The 12,399-nt window shown below is 38.3% G+C and overlaps 1 protein-coding gene across 1 annotated transcript in view; it reads left to right on the top strand.

The window, feature by feature from the left end:
* LOC102694899 (cilia- and flagella-associated protein 47-like) overlaps positions 1–12,399 on the top strand; it is a 208,134-nt gene that overhangs the window by 174,521 nt on the left and 21,214 nt on the right. The gene's annotated exons all lie outside the window — the stretch shown is intronic.

Below are 12,399 nucleotides of genomic sequence, written 5' to 3' on the forward strand. Positions count from 1 at the left end.
ATTCAGTTATGTAATGGAGTGCTCAGCAAGGAAGAGAAACACAAGACAAGAGGTCAGGAGGACCGGGGAATGAGCTCAAACTTAGAAGCATTAACCACTAGCCTGTGTCTAAAACATATGCCTGGCATGTAGCCTGGCTTCCTCAGCACACCTTACCTCCACTCCATCTTATTCAAGAAAGATTCCTGCAATCACACCACACACTGAACTATTGCCCTCAATGACCTGATTCAAATAATGGAAAGGTCAAATGTGAACCTGTGCAAAAAAACATGTTCTGCAACTTCGAGACTTCACTGCTGCATATAAGTACGTTCAACTAAATTTCCTAACATTTTGCTTGCTTTTTCTAATGCTCCCTTTCCCTGTCTGTAAGATATCATATATGTTTATTAATAATATTATATATTATTATGTAAACACCTTAATCTGTTACATAAGTAATTTCTACATGCTCAACATTTCCCATTTTGTATCTATAGTTTAGAAATACACTGCACTTGTCTTCATTTAATATCATCACCCAGTGTTTGCACAGCCTTGAATTTTTCTGCCGTCCATTTGTTCTTCTAGCGTGTCTGTTAGCCCTCTATTTCCTGTGTTGTCTAAAAGGCCTGACTAGTTTACTAACTATACCAGCAACTTAATCATTTATATAAATTAATTAGTGCAGGGATCCTCTAATGTACCGCTGTGGTACTCCAGTAATTACACCAGCTCAATTTGATCCCTCACCCATTAGCTCTATTTTCTATTAACCGATTCTCTGTCCAAATAGCATGCATTTCCCCACATTTCTACCAAATTGCCAAGTACGTTATGAGAGTTTATGCAGTTGTTTATGTTACTTTTTGGTTTTGGATATAAACAATATAACTTAAGCTGGAGAGCTTTCAAATGTAGGCCATCAAATGCACAAAACATATGCATAATATATATAAACAGTTACTGTAAGTGTCTATAAAGAAAAATCCTGTTTTTCAGTTTTAATTTCCTCCTGGGAAGAGCTGCGAAATGAATCATACAGGTTGTGGCTTTACATCCCGCCTACAGCTTTATAATGAACTGTAAAATAGCTCATATTTTCTACCATAAGGAATCTAGAGCTGTGAAATGGAAAGTCAAATTTCATTCCATCTATGACCTAATTTCTCTGCAACTGTGGAGTCCTGAAATCGCATGTTCATTATAGTTAGTTGGGACATCTTGTTCTAGTTTTCCTTGAAGCAAATGAGTTCATTTTGAAAATTGTCTCCACATTCCACGTAGGATTTCCGTGATAACACAGTTCATCTGATTTTCTTTGCTGATTCCTCATTTTCTCCTTTAGACATTATACAATATCTCGAGCAGGTTTATTTCTTTGCTGTTGGGAAGTTTATGAAATGCAGATGGCACCTTAGAGCAAAAGGCACAAGTCACAGCCCTGATATAAATTATTCAAAGGAGATGGCAGTGCTACCATACAGATCAAAACAAGACAACCACCTGAGCATAGACCTATAGTATTCTGCTCCTTCTCAGCCACAAATTCCTGTAGTGCTTAGTCCTTCTTTTCACAAGCCATGGAATAATTGCCCCCTTATACATTATTTGCATAATACTTTAGGACATTCTGAACCAGAAATGATTCCCGAAGGTTTCTTAAACTGTTAAAAAAAATGAAAGAAAATATTTGTACTCTATGTTTTGGCAAAGTCAGTGTGATGAGTAAAATATTTCTCATATCCATATTTATTTACTTTCTTTAAACTCCTTACTGAATACACATTTGATTATTTGAGATCAAACCTAATAGCTTTGGTCCTCCAAATACATCAATGAAAATTGCATTTATCATTTTTTTCCAGGAGTTTCTCACACAGGCTGAATATTTTACAAACTAAATCTTTTTTGAAACTGAAAACTGAATTCTTAATCACTGGTCTGAATTATTCATGCAGTGATGCAGAGATTTGTGAAGAGAAGGCTTTGAAGGCCTTCCAGTATAATCAGGATGCAAAAGATTGACTTTATGCCCTGTATTATTTAAATTGTATTCCTATACAATTGTATAACTTGAACTCCACATGTGTTGGGTCTGTCACCCTTCAGGAGTAGTTTGGGCATATTCAAAGGATTTTCCTTAGTTTTTTTTTCCTCTAGAAACAAGAAAGTACAGCAAAAGAAGGATACGTTGGAACTTTGGGTTTAGTCAGTGTTTGTGACAATATCCAATGCTGCAAAATGTGCATGAAGTTATTTTCCACTGGGATTTAGTCATAATGAGTTATTGCAATTCGTATCTAATGAAAACACGACTATTATAACCACGAGGACACGCAGACTTATCGTAAAGAGCGTGTCATGCAGTTGATTCCATTGCTTAAAACTGAAAGTCAATTAATGATCATGTAGGCTGCAAAGGAACAATTTAAGGTTTATCCCATGGTAGAAAAAAAAGCGACACAAAGTGAAACATTTGAAAGAAATTGTACACAATATTCTAGAGTACTGTAGGTGTTACGAATTTCTTGTTCAATTTTAAGTCATCGCTTCATTTAAATCATACATTAGTTATCTTAACATTCTGTTGGCCTTTGCATTGTTTGATGTATTGTATAGAAGAATATGAAAATTGTGTGTTAACATCTAAGTCATTTCAATAGGTAGCTTTGTTTGCGATATCTGCATGTAACACTTAACTAATGAATTATTGATTAATACTTATAAATTCCATTATTTTTTTAAGCACATGTTATGATCCTGTTGTGAGTTCTCATTATACCCTGGAATGGAATTTAACACGTCTTTTTTCTTTAAATAAATTCATATGGGTTAGGTGTCTTTGCGTCTTCTAAAATATATACAACCTGGTTGAAAAAAAGCAAGGTTTTAGTCTCCATTGATTAGGGATGTAAATATTTCAGGATCTTTATCGTAGACTGTTTATTCAGCATCTTTGCCACAATATATTTACCATATCAATTCATCTACATTATGACTTTCCATGAACTCCAGCACTGCAGCTCTTGATTTGCATCTCATCTATAAATCTGCTTCACTTATTAGCACTTAAATGGACTTAAGATTTTAAACTTTGTACATTATTCATCAAATAAGAAGGGCTGACAGAACAGAATTCCGTGTCAAGTACACTGTGGTAATACTGTAGTAACAAAGAAGATATCCTTGTAGTCTAGGGGTAAACCAGTGCATCAATTATAAATGAAAAAGTCATAGGTTTATTCCATCTGAAAAGAGAAAAAAGGAAACAGGTTTTGGCTGTGCAGCCGAAAGAAGAATGCTCCACACCTGAAGAAGACTCCACATCCAAAACGTTGTGTTTTCTCTCTTCTTTTTTTCAGCAGGGAATAAACCTTTACTTGTTCCTTTGCAGCCTATGCATGCTGACGCAGCTCCCCACCTGAACTACTTCAATTATAAATGTCCCCCTTTGTTTTGAGGACTAATTTATACATAGCTAGTTAGTGTTTGGTATGTTTCTAACTTTAATTTATGTAATTTTAAGGTAGGCTTTTAGGTTTTATTAAGTTACTAAGAGTTAGGTGGTTCAGTGTAATTTCACTGAATCCACATGGCATCCCCCAATATGCTATTCACAACTCTGGACCCCCCAGAAGGGGCAGTGCCATGAGGTTACCAGGGAAACAAGCAGTTCCGCCCCCAACACCCCTCATCTTCCCCCTGGAAATGACGGGGGCTTCCAGATCTGGGGTCAAGGCTCAACACTGCTGCATACTGTAACTGAAACTGCAGTTACTACCTCTACCACATCAAAGATGTAGCCTATCAGCACTATACACTATAGGAAAACCTCCTTAAAATATTCTGAGTTAAAAAAATAGGTGGGCTGCAGTTGCACAAATTATTTTTGTATAAAATGTTTGTGGCACTGGAGTTAATGAACCACACAGGGACAAGCTGGCTCTCAAAACATTGATTTTCTATTTACATTTGTAGTAAATGCTTTATTTTTTTTTCTGCATAATTCCTATGAACTAAGGAAACATGCTTAATCAGCAACCAGCGTTTAATACTGCCTGTAAACTAGTATCAATTTGCATAATGTGAAACAATGATGCAATTCAAGATCCAGAAAAATGAAGCCGGTGATAAATGGAATCTGTGTTAGTGGTAACTGTCATAAGATACAAAAAAAGCCTCATTAAAAAAGTGGCTTGCTGCTAGGAATTATCATCATGGGTTACATTGTTTTCTATGGATATTGAAATATGAGCCAACCTTCTAAGCTATTGTAAAGTTATTGCCCTTTTGTTCCTGAATTATTATTATTTTAATCTCTAAACCCCTTAATATATTCCTTAGTTTGCATTTTTATGTTAAACAAAATCTTGTCTACTCTTCTGGTCACTTTACCAGTGAATCTTTTTTATGTTCCACTTTTAATTATTTTGAAATATCAGTTGCAGCAACTAAGATGAATCAAATGAAGCTAAATGAGATCACTGCAAGTATCGGAACACTACAGCATAATTGTGAGCAATCTGTACGGACTGAAGAAAGACCATTATGATTTAAATGTATACTGTATACTGAGCCAGGACCAAGCTTGCGATAAAAAGGTGACTGTGCTGCGCTTGTGTGACTGTTGTACAGTATATGCACTAAATTACCTCATTAGTAACACATTGATGGGCACAGGTAATAAGGTAATTTAACATTTTAAATGTCAAGTCTGTGAAAAATCAAGAAAGAAAAACACAGAAAAGGCCCAATACACTCTGCTTATCAAAACAACTACAACTTAGTTCCATCAGTGTGTTGAAGAAACACCTCAGGGTCTCGTGACTTTCAGCAATGAATCAATGTTTGGTTTAGGCTACCCTGAAGCATGTCAGCAACTGTGATACACTCATTCATAGTGCAAAAGGCGATTCAATGGTGAGGTCCAAGTGTGATGGTCTGAGCAGGACCTTTGCTTCACACAGGTCTCCACTTGTAGTGACTGATTACTGCCTGGCTCTACAGCTCTACTCTGATTAAGTCTTGCGGGTTCATCTTGAAATGACAGCCTTGCATGGCAATGTGTGTAACAAAGTGTGTAACTGCTGCTTGTGTAACAAAGGCGCTTTTTTGAAAGACGAGAATGTGAAGGGTATGTTGTGGATGCCAGCCTTGAGCTCTGTAGAGCATTTGTGGGATGAGCTGGGGTTATGTGTGTCACCTAGTGCTTGGACAACTTGAACAGGCACAGGCTTATCTAGGCCACATGAGAGGAATGAAAAAAAAAACAGTATTTTCAGCCTTGTATAGAGCATGCTCCACAGTTCTATAGTAGAACTTGTAATGCTTGGTATGATACAATGGTAGCCACGCATACAGTGTTATTATATCATGACTTCTACAGTAGACCCCTCTCCTCAGCAGCCCTGTAGGTGAAAATGCTAATCAGTATAATAAGTGTGCCTTTGTACTGTACCCATGCCGTAGGTCTATTCAATAAAATGTCAGTGCACTTGACATTTTCCTGATAATGCCTCGTGAATCTGTTGCAGTTGTAAATCTTACATTTCTTTTGGTGATCAGTATATTTACGGAAATCGCATATTCATCATTACAAATCAACCTCCTCTTGGAATTTAACAAATTGTTTCCAGAGTGAACTGAAATTATCCAAGAAATGATTCAAATTAATTCAAGTTAATTTTTTTTTTCATCCCAAAGTTGTTAATATATTCTAAAGCATTCATCACACACTCAAATAGAGATAGACACAGAGAAAGGTTTACAAATGAGGAAATCATTCTACCCATCTTTCTCTTCAGGCTGCTTCTCAAGTCAGGGATCTCATCTAACTGTTTCTTGATGGATCTTGGGGAATCAGCTTCAACAACACAGACGCATTGCTTGTGCCAAATCCCTCGAACTCTTTGTGTCATGACTTGCCCCCTTTTCATCCACTTTATATCTTTACAGAGCAAGATGGACGGTGGTCCTGAATACAATGTGGGTTTTTAATTAAATACGCACAAGACTGTACTGTATATGGCTGTAGATGAGGATTGCCTTAGAGTCCCAACCCTCTCTGTCACACACGCAGTCAAAGTGTAGGAGCGCTGACCTGAGCATGCTTTGGGAGACTCCTGTGATGACACCACAGTGCTGCTGAGTATTCCATCTCAATGATGAAAGTGCCAGTTGTCACGATCGCTAACCCCTCCTCTTAAGGGAGCTCCAGCCCTTCCTCGTTCCTTCCCATTGTCTGCACCTGTTCCCTATTCCCGGTCCCCCTTAAAAGCCAGACGCTGACCTCATTCCTGGCTTCTCATTGATTTCCGTGTCGTGAGAGCCCGGGGTCCTGCTACGTCTGGCTCCGTTATGGTTTTAGTTTCATGTTCCTGATTCCTTGTCCCGCCGGTCCCGACCCGGTTCTGGTTTTTAACTACGGATGGATCCCCTGGTCTTGGACTTAACCTCTCGTCTTGGATTCCTCCTCTGGATTTACCCTTGGATTGTTCGCCCTGGATTCACTCCCCCCGGACACTAGCACTGCATGGACACGCCCCCCTGTCTCCTGACCGACTCCTGCATGATATTTTTCCCCTTGTGTCTTCACTATTCTGGATCGCGTCGTCCGCATAGGGCCCGGAAAGAACTGTTCGTGACACCAGTAATCTTCACATTTCTGGTCAGTGCTGTGGGTTGACTCTGACATTTACTTTTCTGGATTTTGAATCTGTCAAGTCATGAGACAAAGTCCTCTGTTGAAGAGTAACGAGATTAGGTTTCTTTAACCTGTGTGTCTCTGCAGGGATGGCATTCACTTTTTGGGGCCCTAAGGAAGACCATGGAAAGGGGCCCCTCCAGATCACGATTTACACAGAAACTACTATCAGTTCCCGACACAACATTATTTTATATTTAGTATATATCTATTATATATATATATTTATTTATTATATCTATTTAGAACAATAAAATAAATAATGTAACTAGAAAACCTTTAACCAGCTTTGAAGAACACATAATGAATAATGTATAAACAAGAACATGAGGCACACATTTTTTAACATTTTAACATGAACATTTTTAATGAACTTTAAATTTTTAAACCATTTTATAAAAACATTCAATAATGCAATGTGCCTATATTTTTGACCTGAGGTATGTTTTAATCAACTTGAGCTTCGAAAAGCTCCTCTCTGCCCCTGCCGCTGTCACTGGGAGAGAGATTGCAATCCGAAGGGCTACAGGTTGAGTTCACAATACCCCTATTTAATGAAATACAGATGAAACTACAAGGAAAACAATGCATTTTAATGCCGATTATATATAATCACTGAACAGTCTTTTGTACTGTACATTCGCTTTCATGTTTTTGATTGGCCATGCAGTGCTGATTTTTAGCTGGGAGGCTCACACTGCATGCATAAAATTGCAGGAAACGTGAATTGGTTTACATCTAGTAAAACACATCAAGTAGTCGTCTACGTGTCTAGCTTGAAAATGTCTGTCTACCGTTCGCTAGTTACATGGATCTGAGGGAATCAAAACTGAATGAAAAACAAAATTTTACATTATTATGCACGTTCTGCATTATTACAATGACTTGATTGGGATTACCTGCATTCTGAGATCTCTTATCCCTCTCTTCTTTTCTGCGCTTCAAGAACATTACGTTTTCTATTATCCCTCTCTTCTTTTCTGCGCTTCAAGAACATTACGTTTTCTATTATGATTGGTGAATTTTTTTGACTGGTCTTCCACTGGGATAATTCACAGCAGCAGCAGAAGGAGCAACTATAGGGAATTTGTCACTCACATTTTCACATGCCAAATATACAGTGTGTTGTGATGCACATTGAGGCGTCCCCTGGCGGTCTGCGGGCCCTAGGCAGTCACCTGCCCAGGTTGTATGCATGCCCAGGGCCAGCCCTATGTGTACGCCATTCTTGTATGGCCAGGGATTAACCTTGTTAACTTCACCTGAACGGATAACAAAACTTTCTCTGTGACACATGGTGGCCCAAACAGTGAAAAATATTGTGAGATCTTACCAAGACATTGCATATAACGATAATATTATTGCAATGGTAGATGCTACAGTATAACATTGCATATAACATCCTTGAATTGTATACCTTTCTTCTGACATACACTGTATTCTATGTGGGAGTATATGACTCATATTGCTTAACTCATATACAGTACTGTAGGTTAATGATATAATAATAATAATTAATATTATTATTATTTGAGTGGACACTCCACTCAAAGCACTTTACAGGTAATGGGAACTCCCCTCCATGACCACCAATGTGCAGCCCCACCTGGATGATGCGACGGCAGTCATAGTGCACCAGTACACTCCCCACACCTCAGCTCCCAGTGGGGAGGAGAACAGAGCAATGAAGAGATGGGGATTATTAGGAGGGCATGATTGGTAAGGGCCAATTGGGAAATTTGGCCAGGACGCCGGGATTACACCCCTACTCTTTTTGAGAAACATCCTGGGCTTTTTAATGACCACAGAGAGTCAGGACCTCGGTTTTACGTCTCATCCAAAGGACGGTGCCTTTTTACAGTATAGTGTCCCCATCACCCACATAGGGGGCACATTAGGACCCACATAGACCGCAGTGTGAGCACCCCCTACTGGCCCCACTAACACCTCTTCCAGCTGCCACCTTTTTCCAGGAGTCTCCCATCCAGGTACTGACCAGGATCACACCTGCTGAGCTCCAGTGGGCTACCAGTGGTGAGCTGCGGGGTGATATGGCTGTTGGCCACAGCTGAAACATTGTGTTTTCTCTCTTCTCTTTTCAGCATGGCATAAACCTATTACTTGTTCCTTTGCATAACGCACAGATGTTGAGTTTTTTTACTCTTGCATAAAACAATACAAGGGGAATCATTTGTGAGAGGCACAGAAACCGGTCTGTATCTCCATGGGCAGAATACAAAGTGCTACAAAACTAAATCATTACAATTCTGCCCCTCTTAGAAATCTAAATTAATTTGTGTGTTGTTCAGGATCTTTCTGGCATGTTCAGTACTCTTTGAGAACTTGAGAACATATAAAATAAGAATAACAGTCCTCTACTAAAAGTAGACTCTTGTGCAGAAAATGAAAATGAATCCTTTAACAGTCACATTTGATCTTTGCACATGAGCATTTAAGCCTTGTTAATTATATACAGATTTATGATATAGAGTTTGTTTTCAATTATGCTTGAACTGATCATGTAATTTTCTAAAATGTATTACTGTATGTTCACATCAAGCAGGCTATCTGTATTTTACAAAATAAAAGGTAGAAGCATTTGGAAATATATGATGTTATGTGTTATAGAATTGGATTAAGCTATAATTATGACTAGACTAGTAAAATCACAATATGATTTTACACTTTTGAAGCCATTTTGATTTGTTTGATTGTGCCATGCATGGCAGCTTCTGCACTAAAACACCTTACATGAGCTTATTAGCAGATGAGTAGATGCTGTTTTTTGTGTGTGTGGGTGGCAGAACAATGGGTACAAGCTTATCGAGAAAAAGAAGTGAAGCTGAACTGCCGGTGAGCTGCATATAAGTCCTTAGTTAGAAATGCAAATTAGAGAAGTGAAGCAGTTGTTTTTTGGTACTAGATAAAAAGATCAGGGGTGACACTGTGGCACAGCGGTTAACATTGTTTCCTTGCATCATTCAGTCCCTGGGTGCAATTTTTGGGGTACTACCTGCGGGCTGTTTGTGTGTGTTGTGTGTTTTTTCTCCCATATTTGTGTGCGTTTCCTCAGAAGACTGGTTTTCAGTCGCACTTCAAAAGCATACTGGTAGGTTAGTTGGCATCGGGGGAAATTAGCCCTGGTGTGACTGTGTGTGTGTCTTGCAATGGACTGCCGTCCCATCCAGGGTGTACCCTGCCTTGTAGCCGTTGCTTGCTGGGATAGGTTCTGGCTCTCCCGCGACCCTGACTTTCAAGAAGCGGTTAGAAAATGGATGAATTGATTACAATAGTGAAGTAATTTTTGTTCAGTTATTTCTATCAGTTATTATTTTGTACAAATAATAGCAGTTATTTATTTTACTAAGTAGAGTAATGCATTTATGTTGTTCATCTAAAATTGTTTTTCCCTGCACAGGCTATTACATCTTGTATTATTTTCAATATTTGTGTCATTTGATAGTGATTTGTCATACCTTTATCTAACTATTTTCTTCTGGGGCTCTTATACTAGAGGCACAAGGTGAGCAAGGCAGTGTTTTTCGGGGAATGCAGGTACTTTGGTCCTATTGTTTTAACCCCTTAATATGCAATAACATCCCTTTTTGACACAATACATTTAGTACTGTATGTTCCTGATACCTCTTTTCCCACAAATCTTTTTTCTGTCTAAAAGAACTTGTGTTGTGATGTTCAAGGTTGGGGGAGGATGTTGACACACGAAGGACACAAGTAGTTTTTCGAATGTCAGTTGAGTGACCATCCCACTGGGCTTTTTTATTCAATCTGTGGTCCTAGAGGCAGCACATACAGTTAATTCCAGGGTTTAAAGGAATGAGCTACACTGGCACACTGAACGGGCTGGATGTTTTTAGTCTTGAACAGAGAGAACTATGAGGGGACCTGGAACAAGTATTCAAAATTTTCAAAGGCACTTACAAAATCAAAACAGTGGCTACTACAGTATGTGGAAGTGCATTTACTGTAAAACCAAGACCAAGAGGCACATGTTTACCCAACAAGCTGAAATTAGAACAAGTTACCCAACCACGTTTTTGAAGCTGATACTGAATCTTTCTTTAAGAAACAATGGATAAGACCTTCTGTTCAATTACCTACTCACTACCAAACAGAGCAGGCGAGCTAAATGGGCCCCTCTCATTGGTTGCTTTTATTATGTTCTTATGGAAAGGCTACCACACATAAGATGCAGACTGAAGTGCAAAATTAAATTTGATTGTTTTTGGTCCACACTGCATGTTTAAGAGATCCCCTTTGATGTAATTTAGTATTACAGATCATAGTATCTTGCATATGATTTCTGGTAGCTTGTTAATTATTACAGAATTCTCATTGCAGCTACAGTACAATACAGTACACAGAATAGTTTTACAGTACTTCACATTTTCTTCACTCAGCTGGTGTTTTGCTGTTACCGGATTATGGCTTACTCGTTTCTCAGCTTCAGTAAGCATCTGTTCTGCATCCCTCTTTTGAAAATGACTCAGTAATTTAAAATATTCAGGTTTTAATCACTCCATTGAATCTGATCTGAGATTTGAGTGAATGTGATCTACATTTAAGTATCCCTGTATGCAGAACTAGAGAGCAATGTGTTGATCAGAGGAGTCATACCCATCAATGGACTGTTCAGAATGACTGATTGCTGCTATTAGGCCACATCATTAAAGGAGCACTGTCACTCCCACACTCTCACATCTCCGTTCCTCTGCAACTTTTCATGCAGAGGAAAAGGGAAAAGCACCTGAAATGCCTTTGCCACAAGCTATTTAACAGCCTGAACCTAAGACAGTAATAGTAAATGATGAGTCTTGGCACACATTCAGCACAAACCTAGGGTATTTACATATTTGCTTTTGTGTTACAAGAAAGGGGTGCTTTTGAGGTAGTTTGTACTTTGGTTTTGAAATTCTTGCATTCTTTTTCTTTGGTTAATGTATATAATGTGGATAATGTGTGATTTATTCATTTAATTACTGGTGTGTCTTAGGATAGTATGTGATATGGTGGTGTAGTTATTATTGGTTTCATGTTGTATATTGTATTGTCGTGTTTAATTATATGAGCTCACCAAACTAATTTCCATGAAACTGGTTGGTGTGACAAAAAAATGTTGAACTTGAAAGCAGTTCACCTGGGATCATATTTCGGGGAAAATAAGGGAATTGAAAACTATAGAATACTATGAAATCTAAATAGTACAATAGTTCAATAAGCATAGTGATTAACCCCTGAAACCAAGTTCCAAGTTAATCACTTAAAAATCTATAAATGAGAGTAATGAATCTTATAAGTTATAAGTACTTACAAGTTATGTTTAATGTACATGCATTACTGTAGTGGTCTAGCATTCAAAAGTGGCATTGCAACCATTTCTCTCCGCAGTACCTACAAGAGGCATTGAGATAAGAAAATAACGTTTGGCAAGCTACGATGTACAGTAAGCATGCTGGAAGCAATCACTGGAAATTGGTTAAAACAAAAGTTAAGTCAATGCCCTTTGATTCCAAAGAATTGTCAGATGAACTGCTGACTATGCTTAATGTAGTATTGAAGGCAGTGACTGAGTGGAGCTCCAATCCATTTTCTCTTCTGTACTGGAATCTCACTGTCTTCACTCTCTGCCTTGTTGTAGTTATAAATGAGTTCACTTTTTTCTTACAGTCCCCCCCCCCTCCTTTTTGTTTTTT

The sequence above is a fragment of the Lepisosteus oculatus genome, chromosome 15, assembly GCF_040954835.1.
Source record: "Lepisosteus oculatus isolate fLepOcu1 chromosome 15, fLepOcu1.hap2, whole genome shotgun sequence".
Taxonomy (NCBI): Eukaryota; Metazoa; Chordata; class Actinopteri; order Semionotiformes; family Lepisosteidae; genus Lepisosteus; species Lepisosteus oculatus.